Source organism: Bos taurus, chromosome 5 (assembly GCF_002263795.3).
Source record: "Bos taurus isolate L1 Dominette 01449 registration number 42190680 breed Hereford chromosome 5, ARS-UCD2.0, whole genome shotgun sequence".
Taxonomy (NCBI): Eukaryota; Metazoa; Chordata; class Mammalia; order Artiodactyla; family Bovidae; genus Bos; species Bos taurus.
The window spans coordinates 104,840,649-104,865,060 of record NC_037332.1 but is presented as its reverse complement, the minus strand read 5'-3'; the positions used below and the strand labels follow the sequence as shown (position 1 = coordinate 104,865,060).

Below are 24,412 nucleotides of genomic sequence, written 5' to 3'. Positions count from 1 at the left end.
TAAGACAATCCTTCTTGCTGGAGTGGGTGTCTTCCTCCACTCCCCACCTCACCTCAAGACGTCTCTGAACCACATTCTTTAAGAATTCATCCTTTTATCAGAGCACTCAGCCAGTCAGTGACTAATACAAACACTTTAGGGGCATCTACAGGAGAAAGACATGGTGCTTGATGCTGCGGACACAGAAACGGCTGGGACACAGCACTGGTTCTTGGTGGGCTCACAGGATGGGGGAGATGGTCAAGGCTATCAACGGCTATGACAGAAAATATCCAGGTCCCTGGACCCACCAGCCTTGGAGGGGAGAGTCACTCTTCAGTTCAATATTGAAGTACCGTATTTCATCAACTCTGAGTGACACATTTATTCACACGTTTAAGATGTCTGCAATCAGAATCCACCATGCAGTTGATGTCTCACCACTGTAATCGGCAGCATTTTTCTTTCCTAGTGGTGCACAGAGCTGTGGTCCTCTTGCAATCATTCGGCTTTTTATAGTTAAGGTAGGATGGTAACAGGCTTCCCAGGTGGCACAGAGGTACACAATCTACCTGTCAATCCAAGAGAAGCAGGTTCAATTAAACTATCCTCCTGTCAATGCAAGAGATGCAGGTTCGATCCTTGGGTGGGGAAGATCCCCTGGAGAAGGAAATGACAACCCACTCCAGTATTCTTGCTTGGAGAATCCCATGGCCAGAGAAGCCTGGAGAGTTACAGTCCATGGGCTCACAGGACTGAGCATGCGTTCAGTAGGATGGTAACACAGCCCAGCCCCAGGCTACGTGTCTGTGGGAATCCAGGCTTTGTCAGGTCTCTTCCTGAGGGTTTCTGGAAGGCCCCAGGGATCAGGCAACCAGCTTGCCACCTGTCTGGGCTCTCTTTGCCCACTGGGGGCTCAGTGCTGCTTCTCAGCTTGCTACTCCTTCCTCCCCACTTTGCTCTCACTTTGTCCCAAGTGAGATCTGACTTGGGGGGTTACCAGACATGTCCAGAGGGCAGAGCACAAATGGACAGCATGACGTCGATAGCGGTGAGCACACCCGCTCAAGTGTATCCACTGTCCCCTCCAGTCCTAGGCTGTGACTTCCCACCTTGGTCACCCCTTTTCTGCCCTCACTCCCCAGCCCGGGACCCTAAATCCCCAAAGAAGCAACACTTCAACGGTATGATCATGTCTATGCCTCGGGACAATCCATGCTAAACAGTTCAGCTCACGGACATCGTTTTTCCATTCCCGAATAGGATCTGACCTATAACCAGAGATGTGTTAAGGAGTTTTTCTTAACAGGATCGCAGTCTTCCAGGACTTCCCTGGACCCCATCCCAGGAGTTCTGTTATAGCCTAGGGAGTTGTCGCTGTCTAGTCGCAAAGTCGTGTCCGACTCCCAGGTTCCTTTGTCCATGGGGATTCTCCAGGCAAGAATACTGGACTGGATTGCCACGCCCTCCCCCAGGGGATCTTGCTGACTCTGGGACTGAACCTGTGCCTCCTGTTGGCAGGCAGGTTCTTTATCACTAGTGCCACCTGTGAAGCCTCTTACAACTTCATTTAACCTTAATTACCTCCTAGATGCCATGTCTCCAAACACAGCCCCATTGATGATTAAGACTGGAGATTCCTAAAACTTATTTGTGACATAGACCCCTCTGGGAGTTTGATGAACCTCTGAACTCAGAAAAAAAACTTTAAATGCATATATTACATGGTATTTAACATTTCTAAGTGCATACAACACATGGGTTTTATTGAGATACAGTTGTCAAAATAATTTTAAAAAACCAAATGTGTGATACAATAATAGATGTGCTTTTTTTTTTTAAATAACACATTAAATAACATGATCTACAGCCAGGTCTAAAAATTACTACAATTTTGAAGTAGTGAAGAATGTAAAGCATCTTTCCAGATATCTGCAAAATCTGTAATATACATAAAAATATCTTATGGATGGCAATGTCAGTTACTGCTAATTCTACCTTGGCTTTTTGCCTATTTCATAATTGAAGGAAATGCTAAATTTCAATTAGAGTTTAGTGAAAGCAAAGAATGTCATTTTTTACCAACTCAAGTTCACTGATCCCTTGAATTCCATCAGGGAAGATTATTAACTTCTAGCCTAGAGGAGCAGACACTAAATACTGGTAGGTGGACTTCCCTGGTGACGCAGTGGATAAGAATCCGCCTGCCAGTGCAGGGTACACAGGTTCGATCCCTGGTCTGGGAAGATTTTACATGCAATTAAGCCCATCTGCCACAACTACTGAGCCTGCACTCTAGAGCCTATGCTCCGAAACAAGAGAAGCCCCTGCTCACCACAACTAGAGAAAGCCTGCACACAGCAACGAAGACGCAGCACAGCCAAAAGTTGATTAATTAATTTTAAAAAAAACCCTGGCAGCTTGAGGATGCCATTTCTCAGTGCAAACTGCTACCTGTATATGTGCAATGATGGAAGTAAACATGAGTTGCCTGGTGTGCTATGGAGCCTCTCTTTGTCCCTCCAGATCCACTCTCTGCCCCTCATTGTGGCATCACCTCTATAGCTTCTCAGGTGGCGCTAGTGGTAACGAATCTGCCTGCCAATGCGGGCGCCACGGAAGATGTGGGTTCCCCCTGGCTCAGTAAGATTCCCTGGAGAAGGAAATGGCAACGCATTCCAACATCCGTGCCAGGAGAGTTCCAAGGACAAAGGAGCCTGGCGGGTGACAGTCCATGAGGTCACAAAGAGTCGGACACGACTGAGTGACTAAACCACCACCATCAGTGGATAGAGGTGGCAAACTCAGGGGAGGCTGCAGGCCCTCGTGCAGGAGAGGAGCCAAGAGGCCCAGAGAGGGCAGAGCTGTCCCCTCTCCCCTCCTTATCTCTTGAAGCTGCCTGTGTGCTTGAGAAATGAGTCTAGGGGTGAACTATGGCCCATTCTTCTTGCTGATGGCAGTGACCTGCTTCTGCCCAGTGCTCTAACTGGCTGTTGCTGAACAAGAGGGGAAGATAGCAGACTGACTCTACTACCTCTGAGAGCCTGTCCTGCAGCTGTCCAGGTGAAGTTACGCTAAAACTGTGGGGGGGTGGGGAGACCAAGGGAAAACTCCACCAGCGAGCCAGCCTTACCGTTGACTTGAAATTCCTAGCAGCGGAGGGAGGGGACAGAGAGAGAAAGATGGAGAGACAACATCTCTTGCTACAGGCCCAGGGATCGGTACCAAACGGAAGCACCCTGGCATCCTGAAATAACTTCTCGGGGATTCCCTGCATCTCACACTTCCTCTGGGCCATCTTTTCTACCAGTTCAGACAAATCTTCCCTAAAAACCCTTCCAACACCCCACTGAATGGTTTAGATGCCTCCTCTCTGTCTTTATGAGACGAGGCTTCTAATCTAACCTCTCCTTTTACAGAGGAAACTGAGGTTGAGAGATGGACAACATTGGTTCAAGGTCGTGTGGGTGGTTAGGACAGAGGAAGTCCAGACTCTTTGGCCTAAGATACCAAATCTTTGAACTATTTCTGGCTTTCCATCCACCTCTCACTGTGTTCCAGCACACTGGGCTCTTTACTGTCCTGCTCACAACACGACACTGTCATTCTATAGGTCTTCTCTTTTTCATCCCCTCATAGGCTGGTTAGCTAGACTGAAGTACAACTCCCTGGATAGATATTTCTACAATGGGGATAGAAGAAGCAGTGGAAATTGCCACCCCTGGGAATGGTCTGCACAGGCCCTCAGTGACATGGGACCATCTCACCACATTTTGAACGTGTATGAACAGTGTCTTGGAGGCGTTCAGGATGGCCTCAGGGAAGAAAATGTCAAAATATAGGGGCAGAAAATGCATTTGACCAAAGACCATAGGGAGTTGCTTGATAATAGCCAGCAACAGGCATAGGAACAAATATTTCCTTTCTAAGTCAAAGAAAAATTTTATGGGGTAACTGGGTTTAATAACAATGGTGTGTTTCAGCCTCTTGATGGGATTGGGGTTTTAGACTTTTTTAATGATCTCCAGTTGTTTTACACACACAGAGAGGACCAAAACAATAGTTATGATTCAGGGTTAATGCTTGGTGCAAATCTAGAGTAAGCACGAAATGGAATATACTGAATATTGAGCAAATATTCAATATTCTGAATACTCAAGACACTGCTATCTGTGCATTCATTGGCTGCAGCAGGACGGTCAGCAACTGAGGCACAGGCTTCTGCGCATGCTCAGTCGCTCCAGTCGTGTCTGACTCTTTGCCACCCCATGGACTGTAGCCCACCAGGCTCCTATGTCTATGGGATTCTCCAGGCAAGAATACTGGAGTGGGTTGCCATGCCCTCCTCCAGGGGATCTTCCCAATCCAGGGATCAAACCCACGTCTCCTTCATTGGCAGGCGGATTCTTCATGGACTGAGCCACTTGGGAGGCCTTTACAGGGATTATTGATTGACAATAGAAAAGAGGAAGATTTTCTGTAATACAGAGATAAATTCATGCCTACCCTTGAAAAACTTCATACCTAGGACAGAAGTCAATTGACAGAGTGAATCCTGGATCCTATCTCGCCAGGAAGAATTGGCCTTTGTGCCCCCAAGGAAGCTTGCATCCACGTCACCCTTGCAGCTCTCGATGGTGTGTGTTTCTCTGACCCGTCTTCCCCCTCTACAGAGCACATGTGCGCTCTTGGAGAGTGGATACTGGTCTCCTTGGCCTTGACCCCATCCTCGGTGCCATGCTTGATGTAGTAGAAACTTAGAAACTCCTTAAATAAATGAATGAGTGAATGAGAATAAACTTCAGTAACTCTTCTGGTTATTTGATAGGAAGATTATCTGGAACTGTGGTCTTTCTTACCTGAGTTTCTAACCATCTTTGAGATCATTTGCTTATTTATTTTTCTCTCTGTAATGGAATGGGAACTGAGAAAACCTGTAACCAGTCTGTGTCCATCTGTTCACAGCTCACTGAAGCTACAGGGAGAGGTAAGTGCCCATGGTCATATCATCTTACGCTGATGAGACTACTGGGGAGTTCTGGGTTTGCAATATGCCTTTTCCCTTCCTCCATTTATTTATTTATTATTATCATTGGCCTTGCTTTAGAGCATGTGGGATCTTAGTTCCTTGACCAGGGACTGTACCCACGTCCCTGCAGTAGAAGCACAGAGTCTTAACCATTATTAGACCAACAAGGAGCTCCCCTCTTCCTTAATTTAGTAGCAAATAATTATGTTTTCTGTTGGGAACCATCTCACACTGTACACATGACCAGATATTCAAGTAGGTTCATTTTGTCAATATTCTATCTAAAATTTCAGATACACAGAATGGTCACAGCCAGGTTTTTGCTTAGTCCTGTGAAATAAGAAGCAATATTCAGAAGAATATCTTTAGGGTTATAGTAAGGCCTTTTTCACTCATCAAATAAACTTTTAATTATTTTAGTATAATTTTAAGTTTTATTATTTTCTCTCATGGTCTGTTAAATAATATAATCTAACTAAAGGACAACTTCCAGATGTTCAAGCTGGTTTTAGAAAAGGCAGAGGAACCAGAGATCAAATCGCCAACATCTGCTGGATCATCGAAAAAACAAGAGAGTTCCAGAAAAACATCTATTTCTGCTTTACCGACTATGCCAAAGCCTTTGACTGTGTAGATCACAATAAACTGTGGAAAATTCTGAAAGAGATGGGAATACCAGACTGCCTGACCTGCCTCTTGAGAAACCTATATGCAGGTCAGGAAGCAACAGTTAGAACTGGACATGGAACAACAGACTGGTTCCAAATTGGGAAAGGAATACATCAAGGCTGTATATTGTCACCCTGCTTCTTTAACTTCTATGCAGAGTACATCATGAGAAACGCTGGACTGGAAGAAGCACAAGCTGGAATCAAGATTGCCAGGAGAAATATCAATAACCTCAGATATGCAGATGACACCACCCTTATGGCAGAAAGTGAAGAGGAACTCAAAAGCCTCTTGATGAAAGTGAAAGTGGAGAGTGAAAAATTTGGCTTAAAGCTCAACATTCAGAAAACGATCATGGCATCTGGTCCCATCACTTCATGGGAAATAGATGGGGAAACAGTGGAAACAGTGTCAGACTTTATTTTCTGAGGCTCCAAAATCACTGTAGATGGTGATTGCAGCCATGAAATTAAAAGACGCTTACTCCTTGGAAGGAAAGTTATAGCATATTCAAAAGCAGAGACGTTACTTTGCCAACAAAGGTCCGTCTAGTCAAGGGTATGGTTTTTCCAGTGTTCATGTATGGATGTGAGAGTTGGACTGTGAAGAAAGCTGAGCTCCGAAGAATTGATGCTTTTGAACTGTGGTGTTGGAGAAGACTCTTGAGAGTCCCTTGGACTGCAAGGAGATCCAACCAGTCCATTCTAAGAGGAGATCAATCCTGGGTATTCTTTGGAAGGACTGATGCTAAAGCTGAAACTCCAATACTTTGGCCACCTGATGCGAAGAGTTGACTCATTGGAAAAGACTCTGATGCTGGGAGGGATTGGGGGCAGGAGAAGAAGGGGACAACAGAGGATGAGATGGCTGGATGGCATCACCGACTCGATGGACATGAGTTTGAGTGAACTCCGGGAGTTGGCGATGGGCAGGGAGGCCTGGCGTGCTGCGATTCATGGGGTTGCAAAGAGTCGGACATGACTGAGCAACTGAATTGAACTGAACTGAACTGAAAGGAACCCAACACTGTGCCTGACACATGATAATTGCTCAAACGATGATTATTGAAGCAAACAATGTGGCATAAATGGCAGCATTTAAACCTATAGATTAATGGATTTCAAATTAAGGAGCATCAGAATCACCTGGAGGGATTATTAAGAAGCCAGGCCAACTGCTTGTTGATTAATTATGAAGCACTGATGCTGAAGCTAAAGCTCCAATACTTTGGCCACCTGATGGGAAGAGCCAACTCATTGAAAAAGACCTTGATAATGGGAAAGATTGAAGGCAAAAGAAGAGGGTGGCAGAGGATGAGATATTTAGATAGCATCACCTATTCAGTGGACATGAATGTGGGCAAACTCTGGGAAATAGTGAAGGATAGTGAAGGGGAGCCTGGCGTGCTGCAGTCCATGGGTCACAAAGAGCCGGACACAATTGAGTGACTGAACAACAACAAAACTATCCCCAGAGTTTCTGATTTGGGAGGTTGAAGGCAGAGCCCAAGAGCTTGCATTTCCAACAAGTTCACAAGTGATGTTGAAGCTACTGGTTTGGTGATCACACTTTTAAATCCACTGCTATTGACTCTTCTGGACTATATGAAAGACTGTCTACATTTGGCTTCTATGGTAGACACTCCGGATTGCTTATTCAGTATCCATTTCCTCTTTTACTTACAAACAGACTCTGATTTTATTCCAGGCAGCAATGCAAATGCTATCTTTCCCAGGTTCACTGCTGCTAAATGCAGCTAATAATATGGAAGCAGAAGTTGTCTGAATGGACTTGTAGGAGTATATTTAAAAGCACTCCAATGTCTAAAAGCAGTGTCATCTAAAAGATGACACAAGCATTCTTGCCCTTCCCTCTTTCTTTCTTTAATGCAATGTGGACGTGACAGCTGGTGCTCCAGCAGTCATCTTGGACCATGAGGCGAACTTTAACAGGGAAGCCATGTAGTACAAACATCTATGGAACAGATAATATAAACATTATGGAACAGGGCTTCCCTGATAGCTCAGCTGGTAAAAAAAATTCGCCTGCAATGCGGGAGACCTGGATTCAATCCCTAGGTTGGGAAGATCCCCTGGAGAAGGGAAAGGCTACCCACTCCAGTATTGTGGCCTGGAGAATTCCATGAACTCTATAGTCCACGGGGGTGCAAAAGAGTCGGACATGACTGAGCGACTTTCACTTTCACTTATGGAACAGAAGCACAGAGTGAGCCAGAGTCTTGATAAAAACACGGAGCAGCCACATCAGCGGATTTTTTATCTCAGATTTCTTCTCTATGAAAGGAAAACATCTCTAAAATGTTAAACCATTGTTATTCTGGCTTTCCATTTTAGCCAGCAAACCTAATCATATCATGTCTGATTCAACTTCCAATGAACTGTAGTGCTCTTTGTCCTCAAGCTTCTCAAATTACCCCCTTTTGATCCCTCCTCCTCCTTCTCCTCACTCTTATCTTCTCCAATTTCTCTTCTCTTTAACTTCCTTTTTTTTTTTTTTTGCCTTTAAACCATAGCTTATCTAAAGATCTGACCTCCCCATTCCTTTCTTTTCTACTCCATTCTTCTCCTCTTCTTTCCCTAGACTTGTTTTTGACAAACTAGCCAGGTTGATTGCTCTAATTAGAATCTCTTCTGAAGACTCTTGGTTCTGAAACTTCAACCTTGCAATTACAGAAAAAAGAGCTGCTATACATCCCTGCTTCCATGGGCTTCCCTGGTGGCTCAGAGGTTAAAGGGTCTGCCTGCAATGCGGGAGAGCTGTGTTAAATCCCTGGGTCGGAAAGATCCCCTGGAAAAGGAAATGGCAACCCACTCCAGTATTCTTGCCTGAAGAATCCTACGGATGGAGGAGCCTGATGGGCTACAGTCCATGGGGTCGCAAAGGGTCTGACACGACTGAGCGACTTCAAAAAAAAAAAAATACATCCCCGCTTCCATAGCCCAGTGGGCTGACGAAGTCACTATTTCCAAGACTGAACATCTGATCTTGCCTCCAAAATCACTGCTCCATTGCAACCCAACTGTCCTTCAGGGAGGCACTTGTTTGCTCTGAAATGATCGATGTCTTTCAAAGACTTCCGGATGCTTACTGGAGAGCAAACCTCCTCTTAGTTTCACTGAAACAGGGAAGGGAGAAGTTAAGAGCAATGAATCACAAGCTAGGATGCAGGAACTGTATGGTACAGAGTGGGAGGTCACATCCTCTTCTTTGGCTTCATGGACCAGCAGGCTTCCTAGGTGGCACAGTGGTAAAGAATCCGCCTGCCAATGCAGGAGATGCAAGAGACGTGGGTACAATCCCTGGGTCAGAAGATCCTGGAGTAGGAAATGGCATCCCACTCCAGTATTCTTGCTTGAGAATCCCATGGATGGAGCCTGGTGGGCTAGAGCCCGTGGAGTCACAAAGAGTCGGCCAGGATTGAGAGACTGAGTACACACACCCCTTGCTTGGCACCCACCGCCAACCCCCAGAGACCATACAGGTGGATCTCCTCTCTCCTCCCATGAGCACCGAGACAGTCCTGTATAGGGAGGAGCACACACTTACTGTTCTGGATCCAAAATTCTATTTTACCATGATGCTATTAGTAGAACTTTTGGGTCTCAGTTTTCTTATCTGAATATAATCTGCACGGAAGACCCTAGTTTATTTTCTCACAGAGAGTGATGCCACTTAAGGACTATTTTATTTATGTTTTTTCCAGTTGGTTCACAGTCTGAGGGCAAATACTTCTTGCCACCCAATAATCCATGAAGAGGGTGCAGTTTATACCTGTTAGATGACCAGAGGATGGGGGTGGGGAGGGGAGGGAGTTCTAGACAACGCTTGAGGGCAGAGGGAGAAAAATGAGGGCAAAAGGTAGTTCTCTGCACTCTGACGATTCTTCCCTAGAAAGGATCTGAAAGTAGTGTGTCATCCCATGAAGATTAATGTTGTTTGCAAGACTCTTGTCGGCTCTTCGTGAGAAATCTATGTTCGTTTCATGTTGCTAGCAAGATACCAATATTCACCTTCTTTTGAGGAGCCCCTTCCCCAACCTGTGTTTTACTATGTGACTTCATCATATTCAGTGACAAGGAAGAGTGTCTTGCCCAGATCACTTCTCTTGAATGCTCCAGCTCCATTTGTGATCGTGGTAGGTGGAGGGGAGACCCTCTTCATCCATCCACATAGATACACAGCTCTGGGCTTTAGGTGGTGGATTACAAGCCTGTGAAGTAGCCTCCTGCATTGTTAATGAGCTTCCAGGAGACATGGAAGAGGCCCACCTCTGGTCAGTGCTCAGAGAGCATGGATAGAATGGGTTCCTCCACCATCTGATGGGGACCAGAGGCTGGAAGTTCTGCGTGGGCCATTCCAAGTTTCAATGGGTGTGTATTTTCGCATGGTCCCTATTACAGATCAGACTCTGTTCATACTCAGGGTAGTCTACAGAAAGCTGTTAAGCTGATCGGGCTTCCCTGTGGCTCAGATGGTAAAGAATCTGCCTGCAAAACAGGAAACCCAGGTTCGATCTCTGGGTCGGAAAGATCCCCTGGAGAAAGGAATGGCAACCCACTCCAGTATTCTTGCCTGTAGAAGCTCACAGACAGAGGAACCTGGGGCCTGGTGGGCTACAGCCCATGGGGTCACAAAGAGTCAGACACGACTGAGTGACTAACACACACACACATTAAACTGATCATCATTCAGACATTTTCCAAGCATCTCCTAAGGGCCTACCATGTGCCAGAATATTTAAACTGACTTCTCGAGCAGTGTAGGCAGTGAGGGTCATTCATGATGAGACAGGCAGTGTGGACTAGAGTGTTTAGGGAAGTCTTCCTAACACAGTGGGAACTGAGAGTCTGTCCAGAAGAGGGGTAAACTTCATTTCCGCAAAGTCCTCAAAAGCCTGAGCACTGAAGGCCCAGGCATATTTATCTTTTGTCAGTTTCGGTCCTGAAAACACCCTGTTGGATGTTTTTCTGGCTTCAGACTATGAAGGAGAGACAGCTGGACTATGATGATGACAGTCTGTCTTAGCAGTGGACCCGGCTCTGCACTGGCCAGGCACGTCACTACCAGGCAGATGCTTACACTCCTCCAGCACACGCTGAGCGTCAAACCCAAGGCTTCCCTGGTGGCTCAGTGGTAAAGAATCCGCCTGCCACTGCAGGAGACACGGGTTCCATCCCTGATACGGGAAGAACCCACATGCTGCGAGGCAACAGCCTGTGGGCCAGGACTACTGAGCCTGTGCTCTAGGCCCTGGGAACCACAACTACTGAAGCCCAAGTGCCTAGAGAGAAGCCACCGCAATGAGAAGCCCGCACACAGCAACTGGAGATTAGCCCCTGTTCACCTCAACTAGAGAAAGACTGAGCAGAGCAATGACAACCCACATAGCCAAAAATGAAAAAAATAAGTTTTTTTTTTTTTTTAAAGCCAAACCCAAGGACATGTTGATTCCATCCCAAGATTTTATCCTAAGGCATGTTTTTCCAGTCACATCACTATTGACATTTTGGACCAGAAAGCATTAGCTGTGGAAAGATACCCCGTAAGTAGGACGTTTAGCAGTATCCCTAGCCTCTAGCTGATAGTAACACACCTCCCAACAACTGATTGTTAAAGTCTTCAGACCTTGCCGAATGTCTCACCCCCGGTTGAGAATTACTGTTACCGCAGTGAAAAGGAAAAAAGAGGAATGAGGGATTTTATTTTTCTTTCCTGAGAACAAAGAAGATGACAGTGAGAAAGGCTGATCACTCCTAGCTTTTATGGAAACCTGGCATGCTGCAGTCCATAGGAAGGCAAAGAGTCGGACATGACTGAACAACTGAACAACAATCGATGAAAGTGTTAGTTGGTCAGTCATGTTCGACTGTTTGCAACCCCACGGACCATAGCCTGCCAGGCTCCTCTGTCCATGGGATTCTCTGGGCAAGAGTACTGGAGTAGGTTGCCATTCCCTCCTCCAGGGGATCTTTCCAACTCAGGGATCCATGGAACCCAGATCTCCTGCACTTCTGGCAGATTCTTTACTATCTGAGCCACCAGGTAAAACATCGTGTAGCCTGTAACTAAGTTTGTGTTTCTGCCCCTAACACTGCAGGAGCTACATTCTGCACCTATAATCCTTTGACTCTATGTTCATCACATCCTGTGTCTGGTGCTCACCTTTACTGCACTCTCTTTGCACACCAGCCCTTGCAACTTTTTTCTTTTTTTGCATTATAGAAAGAAGGCCACAGTACAATACATGGAAGAAACGGATCCAACTATGGGCTACCAGACTTCCAGAGCCAGTTTACCCGGCTACCTGATGCCAGCCTAGACTGTTTTTGAAACAATGTAAGAGGAAGAGGAATACAAGATCCTGAAACCTTTGTTCCTCATCGCCGACCCCTGATTGAGCCTTCATCTTGCAGAAGCCCTTAGACTCCGCATGGGAGGGGTCACAGTTCTGGAGGCATTAGCCTACTGTGTTTCTCCCCTCCAGTAGCTGAGGATTAAAGCCACCTTTCTGTTTCCTCCAAACTCTGTCTCTGTGTTTTTTTATTCAGCTTCAGTGGGCAGAGAAAGCCAAGGTTTTGGCCGCAACACTGTCAAAGGACATCAAGTGAAAAATAGTCGCTTGACTAGGGAGGTCTGCAGTGGCATTATTTATAATAGTAAAAACTATTTAAATCATTTTTAATATTTAAATATATTTAAAAATATTTAAATCATCATCCATATGAAAGTTAGGAAATGGTGATACTTTCTTTTGATGGCATATTAAGTAGTCATTACAGACAAATAAGTGAAACTGTATGTGTAGCCTATAAAACTATATTAAATATAAAAGCAGAACATTAAATTATAAGCACATATTGCAGTTGAGTAAAAACCCTCTGAGTTATAAAATCCGAGGATTAGAAAGAACCCTGAACACAGCCAAATGACCCGCTTATGTATTTTTATTCTTTTTTGCCCATGAGACATGTGGGATATTAGTTTCCAAATTAGGGATCGAACCCTTGCCCCCTGCATTGGAAACCTGGAGTCTTAACCACTGGACTGCCAGAGAAGTCCATGACCTCCTTTTCTGATTCTCAGATTCCTTTGGAGACACCCTTACTAGTGGGGCACAATGCCCTGCTTGAACACCCTGTGTTAGTTTCCTATAGCTGCTGCAAGAAGTCACCACGATCTCAGAAATTTTAAACAACAGAAATGTGTACACTCACAGCCTGGAGCCAGAAGTCTGAAATCGAGGTCTTGGCCAGCAGATCCTCTCTCCCTCAGAGGTTACATCCTTGTGAAGATGGAGGCAGAGATCCCAGGGATGCTGCATGAGCCATGGAATTTCTGGAGCTACAGGAAGCCAGGAGATGCAAGGAAGATTCTCCACTTCCTGCAGACAGAAAGTGTACTTCTAACCTCCAGAGCCATAAGAGAATCTACTGACTCTGTGGTCATACATATGATGGCCCTTAGGTTCCCTGGTGGCTCAGATTGTAAAGAATCTGCCTTCAATGTGGGAAACCCGGGTTTGATTCATGGGTCAGGAAGATCCCCTGGAGAAGAAAACAGCAACCTACTGCAGTATTTTTGCTTGGAGAATTCCATGGACAGAGGAGCCTGGAGGGATACAGTCCCTGGAGTTGCAGAGTTGACACCACTGAGACTAACACTTTCACTTTTACTTTCAAGATGCTCACTTAGAAAACCTAGCATGTTGGAGAATTTAAGTCTCACGAAAACTCATCAATGTGTTGTCATAGAAAGGCACAGATTTGGGTTTCAGACAGACCCGAATTCGAATCTCACCCCTCCTGCTTTGCAGCTTGTCTTGGGCAGGTATACAGCCTCTGAAGTCACAAGGTACTTAGCAGCAGAAAGCAGATGGTAAGACCTCCCCTCGGGGGTGTATGTGCACGCATGCTTAGTCGCTTCCGTCGTGTCCGACTCTTTGCAACCCTCTGGACTGTAGCCCTCCAGGCTCCTATGTCCATGGGATTCTCCAGGCGCGAATACTGGAGTGGGTTGCGATGCCCTCCTCCAAGGAATCTTCCAGGAGCAGCAAGTGAGCTCAGGCCCCTGGGCTAGTTTTCTTCACCCTCCCCTTCAGCCACTTCTCCTTCCCCTGCTCAGAAAGCACTGGTGGTTGTTTCCAGTGGTCTGTAGAATCAAGCCCAAACTCCGTGGTATATGTTGAAAATCTTTCCTCTTTTGGCTACTTCTCACCCATCTGCGAAATCAACTTCTCCCTAAAAACCTCCACTCTTGGCATTAACTTGTCCCTAAACGAGTCTCCTTGTAACCAGGCAAGACCCTATGAAGGCTTCTTGGGAGAGAACTTTCCCCACAACCTCTGTTTTAACTCCTCTCTGAAGTGTTTGATGCAAATTTCCTGAGTTGTTTCGCAGATGTGAAAACCCCCCACCAAATGGATCATATTAACTACTTGATGACCTAGAGCACACAGCTCCAGGCCTCCTGGAGCCTAAGGACTGATAATGTTAGCCCTTGTGACACCATCCTGCTCCCTCACCATCAGCCCATCAGAGAGATCTGTGCAGGAGCTGATCACAGACCCTGCGGACCCCAACTGTCTCACCTGGCTTTTAAAAAATGCTTTGCCAAAAACTTTCGGGAACTTTGATGCTTTTCAGGGCGTGAAACACCTGTCTCTTTGCGCGATGTTCTTGTTTGGTCACTCAGTCGTGTCCAACTCTTTTGAGACTCCATGGACTGTAATCCACCAAGTTCCTCTGTCCACGGGATTTCCCAGGTTGACATTTTCTTCTCCAGGGGATCTTCGCAATCCAGAGATCGAACCCTCATCTCCTGTACTGCAGATGGGTTCTTTACCATTGAGTCACTGGGTAAGGACAGGGAAGTCTGGCTTGCAGAAGTTCATGGGGTCGCAAAGAGCTGGACATGACTTAGTGACTGAACAACACTGGGTAAACCTCTCTCTGCTCCAAACTGTCAAGTTTTGTGTGTTTGGCCTCACTGTGAGTCAGGCACACAAACTTGCGTTACCGTTTACCTAGCTCCCCAAATCCTCCCATGCTCTCCGCCATGTCCCCCACCTCCACCCATGCTCTGCCTTCCTCAAGCATCCTTCCTGCACCCCTTCCTGTGTTTCTGGGGCAGGACCCTGAACCCCCCAGATTCAGCCACAGAGCACTAAGCTAGGAGTGATAGAGAAGACCAGAGTGATCTTTTTCTGGGTCCTCAACCCTATTTCACTCCTTCTCAGCCTCCTCTCATAGCCCCTACCTTGCTTTCTCCAGGTATGAATTCCCCCCCTCCCCACCTCACCATCTCACTGAGGTGTCAAACAGTGACCACAGCTTAAATTATTGCCTCCCATGGAGGGACTCAAAATCCTAAACCTAAGTAACGAATTTCATGCATCATCAAACATGGGGATGCAAGATCCAAGGGGAGAGAGGAAGGCGTTTCTTAAATCACACTGCCTGCCTCCGCCCTGGGCTGGACCTGGTGCTGGGGTGTGCGGGCTGCCGGGATGCCCCCCAACCCCACCCCACCTACATCTCTGCTGCTCCGTGTATCTGCCTTATTCTGAGACCTGAACATCATCAGCACTTTCTCTCCATGATTCCCTTTCTTCGTCCCCACCCAGGCTTTTCCTTCCTCTTTCTTCCTGCTACTTCAAGTTCTAATTGCTCCCTGGGTGGAGGCGGGGGTGGGGGCAGGGAGTGGACCATCCATCTTGTTCACAAGGTATTCAATTAGAGCAGACCTCAGCCGCCCATCTCCCTCCCCCATTCCCCACCCCCTCCCTCCCACCCTGCCCGCCCCCAGTGTCACCCTGCAGGAAGCAATATATAACACTCTCCATCCACTACTGGCTCTCCGCCATCTCAGCCTGCGTCCCCATTAACTCCGCCAAGGCAAATGAATAAATAAATCTCTAAAGGGAAAGGGAGAGGAGGAAGAGCTTGGTTCAGAGCTAATGAAGGTCATTCCCAGCCAAGTCTCTCACTCCCACTTCTGTGAAGGGAGCCCTGGACTGGGGATGGACGGGAGCTGCCTGCCCAGACAGAAGCCGGCATGGTGTACGTGCCCTGGCTCAATTCCAGGAGCTCAGGGTACCATCGGAGCTCTACTGTCCCTGTGCACCTGACTCTTGGTCTTCAGACAACTCAAGAGCTTGGGGACAGAAAGGTGCAGTGCCTCCCGTCCAGCTCAGCTGATGAATGAAACGACCCCTGTGTACTTGACACAAGGTTGGCCTCTACACAGTGGGCGGATAGACAGTATTACCATCGTTTGAGGGATGGGAACCATCTCGCCCAAGACCGGAGATCCACTGGCTCCTATTCTGATTTTTATTCATGGACAGTCATATTTCTCAGAACGGGAGACACATACCTCTGAAACTGCCTGGCTGTATGCCAGGCGGTCCATGAAACCAACATATAAATGAGACACTTTTTCCTGGATGGTCAATTTCACTTGATTGTGGGTTATTCGAGGCATCATTTAATATTAATAATATTAATCTCATTACATATACACATACATGTATATTATATATAAATACAAGTACATATTAATATTACTGAATAAAAAAATATTCACATTTGCTTTCCTGAGACAACAAAAGACAATGTAATTTCAAGACTGTTTTCCCCATTGCACGGGCCCCCTGGGATACCCTATCAATCTCCCGGGACTTAGGGCTGGTCCTGACCAGCATAGCTTGAGCATCTCTGGATTGATCTGGTGAAATGACTTTCGTCCCAAAGAACCCCTCATTGAGGAATTCGCAAGGTGCATGTGTAACCTGCAAGCAGAAAGCCCACTCAGAGTGGGTCTGACCTCATTTTGTTGCCTTGCAGCCGCTACCCTTGTTTCAAAATCTTTGCAAAGCCCACTCTGCTAATCACCTTAATTCATCGTCTTCAGTTGGTCCTTCTTTCCATCCCAGCAGCATGTACCATCATCCGCCAAGTCCTTCAGCCAGAAACCTGGGAGAGCCGCTCCTTCTTAAATCAGGACCCCATCCACCCTGCCATCTGCAATCCAATCCGTCACTCAACCCCAAATGGGCCCCAGTCCACACCTTCCACCCTCAATCCCCACTCCCTCACCCAAACCACCATCCTTTCCCACTGGAACCACTGCAAACAGTTTCTTTAAAGTTGATTTTTGGTTGTGCTGAGTCTTCCATGATGCTCTTTTTCTCTGGTTGCTGCGAGTGAAAGCTATTCTTTGTTGCTGTGCATGAGCTTCTCATTGTGGTGGCTTTCCTGACCGAGGACCATGGGCTATAGATGCATGGGCTTCGGTAGTTGTGGCTCCTGGACTCTAGAGCACAGGCTCAAAAGTTGTCGAGCATGGGTTTGGTGGTTTTGCAGCATGTGGGATCTTCCCAGGTCAGCAACCAAACCTGTGTCTCCTGCATTGGCAGGTGGATTCTTTACCACTGAGCCACCAAGGAAGGCATGCAATAGCTTCGAAACCGTCCTTCTTTTTTCTCTCTTATCATCCCCTCTCTGTTTTCCAGACATCAGCAACAGGGTCTTGGTAATAAATAAGTAGATCATTTCTCTCCTGCCAGTGTTCTGGGTAAGCAAGACAAAGCTCAAATCTCCTTAACACAGCCTCCAAAGCTCTCCCTGGCCTGCCCTGGGCCACCTAGAACATCCTCATCTCCTGTGGGTTTTCCCTACTTGTCAAGCTCCAACTAAGCTGGTCCCCTCCCCACGCCTTGATCATGCCAAGTTTCCTCCTGCCTCAAGCCTTTGCCCAGGCTGGTCCCTCTCCCTGGAGACTTCACATTCTCATCATGCTCCTGCTCATGTTTCATAGCACAGCTGAGATGATGCTTCTTCAGAGAAGTCTTCCCAGGGCACTCAGTCTAAAGTAAGTGCCTCTTCCCAATGTTTTCTCCTGTTGCATTTTCTAGGTAGTATATACATGTGTGTGTGCCTGCTAAGGCGCTTCAATCATGTCCAACTCTTTGCGACGCCTGCCAGGCTCCTTTGTCCATGGGATTCTCCAGGCAAGAATACTGGAGTGGGTTGCCATGCCCTCCTCCAGGGGATCTTCCCAACCCAGGGACTGAACTTGCATCTTTTATGTCTCTTGCATGGGCAGGCAGGTTCTTTACCATGAGTGCCACCTGGGAAGCCTGGCGCTGACAGTACATGGGAGCATCTCTGTGGCTCTAGCATTCAGGGTTTCTTTGATTTTCTAAGTTCTCTGTTGACTGCTGAGTCTTGAAGTTACACATTCAAGCAAGTCAGTTCCCTTTAGCCGCAGGCAACAGCCAATCAACCAACACGATCTGCGTGTGTGTGTGTATGTGTGTGTATAGGCATAAGATGGAAGTAGGAAAAATTATGTCATCTCATTCATTAATCCATACAAGCATTTGCGGGGCATCTGCAAGCATCAGATGCTAAGTCAGGCAGTTTCACCTTGAAACAAAACCTTTGTGAACTTGGTCAGAATGTATATATACTAACAAATATAAGTTGAAGGCCCTCACAAGACTATACAAGTGAATGTGTTGTGAGGATACAGATAGAAGAATGTCACCAGAGGTGGGAAAGACTGAAGGCAAAAAGAGAAAGGGGCCGCAGAGGATGAGATAGATAGCATCATCAACTCTACGGACATGAAGTTGAGCAAACTCCAGGAGATAGTGGAGGACGGAGGAGCCTGGCATGCTACAGTCCATGGGGTCACAAAGAGTCGGACACCACTTAGTGAGTGAATAACGAAAACAACAAGAGGATGAAACAGGAACGTTAACCCCAGAAGACAGTCTGGAAATGTTGTCATTTGAGGAGGAAGAAAAGGAAAAGGTCAGGCTGGGTATAACTTGGCTCCAACATCAGTTTTCCCTCAAGTAGAAAAGCAGTTGGCTCAGTAAGAAGCAGAGTCCGCACTCTTCCCCTATAAATGGGCTACGATCTTTCGCCAAAGCGCAATTATGCATCGGACATTCTCTTACTATATTTATATGGGAAAGAAAGAAAGCAGTTCATAGCCTCCCGGGTTCTCTTTCTTGCTGCTCTCCATTTGTCTTTGTTGCTGGCATGTTATTTCACTGAAGAGGAATGTCCTATTTTTAAGAGGTGGAAGGCAGTATGTGGGGTGGAGGTTATACGAATAAATTTTGACATGGAAGAAAGAAAGGAGACCTCTTGTTATCTTATAATAAAGGGAAAACCAAGACAACAATCTGACAACTCACCGTCATCCCCAAGGGATAGGAAGGTCTTCAGGAGGGAAGCAATGTATTCAGAGGGTCCCTGAGCATGCGCCTGGCTGGTGAGGTGAAGTGATCAGCAATGCCCTGAACCCTTCTCATGTTCCTTACGACCCTGCGCTCCTGGGAACGCCCCATTCTCTCTGCCGCTGAATATGCCCACTCCCCCAGAATGTGGGGCTTCCATCCAAGCCCTGCAGGACAATGCCACTCGCAGATGCTTTTTGCCCTTTGATATACCTTAATTGATTACCTGATGTGTTCCAAGAAGCTCTAAGTACTCAGAATTTAAAGCATTCCTAGATGACTAAGAACAATTTGCTTGTTATAAGTGTATATTTTTGCTAGGACTCACACCACAAAATGCCACGACCTGGGGGTTTCAAACAACAGACATTTGTTTTCTCACTGTTTTGGAGGCTAGAAGTCCAAGATCAGGGTGTCAGCAAAGTTGTTTTATGTTTTCTTGTTTTTTTTTCACTGAGTCAAGTCCCCTCGGCTTGCAGACTGCCGTCTTCTCGTCGTGTCCTCGCATGGCCTCTCCTCTGTGTGCATGCACTCCCGGTATCTGTCTGTGTGCCCAAATTTCCTCTTCTTATAAGGACACTTGCCTTGTTTTTAATTTAACCGTCACTTTAAAGGTCCTATCTTTAAATACAGTCACATTCTGAAGTCTTGGGAGTTGGGGCTTCAATGTATGAATCTGGTTCATAATAGCAATTGTTGCTGTTGTTTAGTTGCTAACTCATGTCCAGCTCTTTGCAATCCCATGGACTTCAGCACGCCAGGCTTTCCTGTCCTACACTATCTCCCAGCGTGTGCAACCTCATGTCCACTGAGTCAGTGATGCTATCCAACCATCTCATCCTCTGCCGCCTGCTTCTCCTTTAGTTCCTTCAGTCTTTCCCAGCATCAGGGTCTTTTCCAGTGAGTCAGCTCTTCAGATCAAGTGACCAAAGTATTGGAGCTTCAGCTTCAGCATCAGTCTTTCCAATGAATAGTCACGGTTGACCTCCCTTAGGGCTGACTGGTTGGATCTCCTTGTAGTCCAAAGGACTCTCAAGAGTCTTCTCCAGCACCATAGTTCAAATATATATAATGTATACCTTATCTGAACTGTGAGCTAAGAGGATCACAGAAGAAGAGCCAACCCAAGAGATGGCCACCCTCAGGTGAAGCATCCCAAGTTGTTCATGGTATGATGATTTACTAGGATGCTGGGGCCAGGTATATGGTTCATTGGCCTATATGGGTACCAGGAATTCCCACATTAATTAATTAATTATTTGGATTAAGGCCTATTTACATCTTAGAATGTTTTTACTCTAATGATATCCTAATATTTCAGCTCAATCACTTAAAATAACTGTTCATGCAAATGAGATGGAAAGACCTATGACTGAGAGTCCATTAGTCGTTCAGACATTTACCGCCACCGCTTACCTAACATGTACTAGATCTGGGTACCACAGGGGGATGCAGAAGCACAGAAAGGGGAGAGAGGGAAGCGAGTGGGGGAGTTCACCTCTGTTGACTGCCAGGCCTTACCCTGGTAATTCGGTGTGTACTCCATTATTTATTTTTGAAACAAAGATGTCATTATTATGTCATTATTATCTCTATTGTACAGGTCAAAGTATGGGTGACGTGAATTGCTCAAGTTGACACAGACTGCAATGAACATTGTCATTGTCAGTGTCATTCTGAAACAGGAGGGAATCGGGCAGGACACAATCTTAAAAAAAAAAAAATGACATAGCCTAAGGACACAGCATAGACTGACTAGAACCAACAAGGCCCAAGATGGTGCAGTGTCTGACTTCCAGTGGGCCTTGAGCCTCATCGTATGCTCTCATCATAAGCTCCGTGACACATTCACAAGCACCATCACAATTCCAAATGTGTGTGTGCTTAGTCGTTCGGTCGTGGCCAACTTTTTGTGACTCCGTGGACTGTAGCCCACCAGGCTCCTCTGATCATGGGGGTTCTCCAGGCAAGAACACTGGAGTATGTTGCCATTACCTCCTCCAGGGGATCTTCCCAACCCACAGATTGAACCCAGGTCTCCTGCATTGCAGGCAGGTTCTTTACCATCTGAGCCACCAGGGAAGCCCAATTTCAAAGCCAACCATCAAAGGCCAAAAAGAAGGCAGTGGCCCAATTCTTGGAAATCTTGGCCTTTTACCCCAAAATAGTTGGAATAGTCTTCCCACTCATTAGCCTATGAAATTACCCAGCCCATAAAAATTAACTTTGCCATATTCTGAGGCCACTCTAACCTTCTGAGATGACACCCACTCTGTCTGTGGAGTGTGTTTCTCTCTAAATAAATCCACTTCTTATCTATCACTTTCTTTTTCACTGCATTCTTTCTGTGATGAGACATCAAGAATCTGAGGTTCGTTAAGTCCTGAAACCAGGTGTGATCTCAGTTAAAAGACCATGGATTTAGAGTTCGAATCTGGCTTTTGGTTTTTCCCTTGAGTCCCAACTGCATGGATTCAAGTCTCGATCAGAGGTACAGTTTCAGTTCTAAAGCCCATGTCCAATGCATCACTCCTATTCTAGCAACAGTGCCAGGGGTATATTTCATAAGAAGAGGAAAGGGGAGAGGGAAAAATCCTGGCGTGAAATGAAGCAGCAGCCCGGGTATCCGAGTGGGAGGGGACACTCATTGCAAATCTCATCATGGCCTGATTTTTCCAGTGCAGAGCTCAAAGCACACACAGAAATATGCTGAACCCTGCTGCCTCTGTGGTCTTCCTAGGTCAGTATTACCAGCTGCTGCACACACATATATTTTGCACATGTCTGCCACTATTTTTCAGAGGGATGTGCATGTTAAGATTATCAAAAATAAACATCCCTTTGAAAGAATGGTTGAATTTATGTCTTTCTGTCATCATGAATATTCTCAGTTAATGGATCCTAGACGAGCAGGCACTGTTCTGTGTAGGGTATGATGACATTTGTGTTTCTTGGCATCAGACCAGGGTCCTCATTTTAGAACAGGTTATATGTCAAAGAACTAGAGAAATTGTACGTTTCCCTCTGGTGAAGATCTATCAAGGTCAGAGATCCTACAAGCTGCCAGACACTATGATAAGAACTCTGTACTTCGTCTTACTTGAGCTTCACGGCAGCTCTGTCAGTTGCTCAGTCATGTCCGACTCTTTGTGACCCCATGGACTGCACCCCGGCAGGTTCCTCTGTCTGTGGGATTCTCTGGGCAAGAATAATGGAGTAGGTTGCCATTGCCTGCCTCCAGGGGATCTTTCTGACCCAAAGATCAAAACTGCATCTCCTGTGGCTCCTGCATTGCAGGCAGATTCTTTACCCAGGGACCCACCTGGGAAGCCCAGTATTGTCATCCCTATTTAACATATGAGAATGTCAAAGCTCAGAGATTTCAAGGTCACAAATCTGTTAAGTTCTTTTTTTAAGCTTTTTTAAAAAATACCTACTTATTTTTGGCTGCACTGAATGTTTGCTGCTGCATGCAGGTGGGCTCTAGAGCACAGGCGGAGTTGTGCATGGATTTACTTGCCCCACGGCATGTAGAATCTTCTCAAATCATGGATCAAACCTGTGTCCCCTGCATTGGCAGGTGGATTGTTAACCACTGGACCACCAGGGAAGTCCACAGCTGTTAAGTTCTTGAACTGTGGTTTGGCCGTTACTGAACTTGACCAGCAGAGCCCAGCCCTTAACCACTGGCCTCTCGCCCCTGTTTGATAATCCAGGATTCTTCCTTCCTTCTTGCTGTGATCTCAGACTCCAGACCAAGACTGCCTGCCGGAATTCAGCATCATCTCCTGGGTGTGAAATAGACCCTCGAGCACATTCTCCGAGTGATAAAGCACTTTGCCTCTAAAAGCTCTTTTGAGCTGCTGCTAGAATGCTTTTAAACGGAACTATTCAATAAATTGGGAAATTTCAGGGGAGTTTATTTGTCATCCTAATGGGCTGGTGCTCTGGACATAATCATGTACAAGATAAACTATCCAGTGGAGAGAAAAGGAAATTCCTTGCACTCAGAGCCAGAAGGCACCAAGATGAAATGCTGCACAGAGACTCATGGGATGCTTTGCTATCAGCTGCGAGGGACTTTGGACCCTGAGCATGTCTGCCAATTCCATCTCCTCTCTACCTCCAACTTGTCTGACCAGTTTCCCTGGGATTGTTGTTTAGTCACTAAGTCATGTCCAATTCTTTTGCCCCATGAACTATAACCAGGCTTCTATGTCCATGGGATTTCCTGGGCAAGAAGACTGGAGTGGATTTTCATTTTCTTCTCTAGGGAATCTGCCTGACCCAGGGATGGAACCTGTGTCTCCTGCATTGCCAGGTGGATTCTTTACACACGTAGCCACCAGGGAAGCCCTTTCTCTGGGCTCAGCTCCCTTGAAACGGAGCTAAATTCATTTGATGCAACCCGTGGTTGCATCACCATCTTGGTCCTGCGTTCTTCTGGCCCTCTCACTCTCGTCATGAACCACTCACTATCAAGCCCATCACTGAACTCCTATGTCTTTGCATCGAAATGCAGGACTTGATATTTTGTCCTTCCCCTTCCTTTTACATTTGATATTGCTAGTTTTCACTCAGCATTAGAGGTCTCAAACTTTTTTGAATATTATTTTTGCCATTGAAAATGTTAGCAAATATTTCCAAGACTGGAGTAACCCATAAATTTGGAAAGCTTGAAGACTTATCTTCTTCCCGGTCATTGATGGAAAGTATGGAACACGGACACAGGCCTCTGTTTCTGTCTCCTAGGACTTAACTGCAGGTTGATCTCAAGGACTTCCCTAGTGGCTCAGTGGTAAAGAATCTGCCTGCCAGTGCAGGAGACATGGGTTCGAACCCTGGATTGGGAAGATCCCCTGGAGAAGAAAATGGCAACCCACTCCAGTATTCTTGCCTGGAAAATCCCATAGGCAGAGGAGCCTGACGGTTACAGTTGATGGGATTGCAAAGAGTCAGACATGACTCTGAGACTAAACAACAGCTCAACCCATGGAGACAGCCTAATTCCTTGATGACCAGCCCAGCTTCTGTGCCACTCTTTCAGTGAATCTCTCTTAGATCCTGGAGACTGTCTCCTTCCAGTCTAAGAACTGGGAGCCATCAATTTAATAATCTTTTCTAGAATGTTCAGTTGCATCTGTAGAGTCCTGAATCCTCTTTCTCACCTATTTTGAAAATAAAGACATTTGTCCATTTCAGTATCTAGTCCCTTTTCCCATGAATCTCTAATGTTATAAACAACTGCCTAAGATCATAAATGCTAATTCACTTCATATGTTAATATGTAGTTTAGTGAAGCCAGACTTGAATTCAAAGTGACTGAGTGTCCTCTTCGTCTCTTTCCCCATGAGGGTTGCAAATAGATTTGGAATCTATTTATTTCCCTTGTATACACAAACACCTCTCCTGTTATCTGTTTATTAAGGAGAAGAGAAAACGCTAGTTATTCACCCTAGACC

The 24,412-nt window shown here is 46.1% G+C and overlaps 2 long non-coding RNA genes across 2 annotated transcripts; one reads left to right on the top strand and one right to left on the bottom strand.

Annotated features, from left to right (window-relative positions):
* Window positions 1-349: 349 nt before the first annotated feature.
* LOC132345347 (uncharacterized) lies at window positions 350-2,651 on the bottom strand. Its single transcript, XR_009494644.1, has 2 exons — window positions 2,434-2,651; window positions 350-551 (listed from the first exon to the last, which is right to left on the bottom strand). It is a non-coding gene; the product is annotated as an uncharacterized lncRNA (long non-coding RNA).
* A 9-nt stretch (window positions 2,652-2,660) lies between these two features.
* LOC112446625 (uncharacterized) lies at window positions 2,661-12,220 on the top strand. The gene is made up of 2 exons (XR_003034626.2): window positions 2,661-3,042; window positions 11,921-12,220. It is a non-coding gene; the product is annotated as an uncharacterized lncRNA (long non-coding RNA).
* Window positions 12,221-24,412: the final 12,192 nt, after the last annotated feature.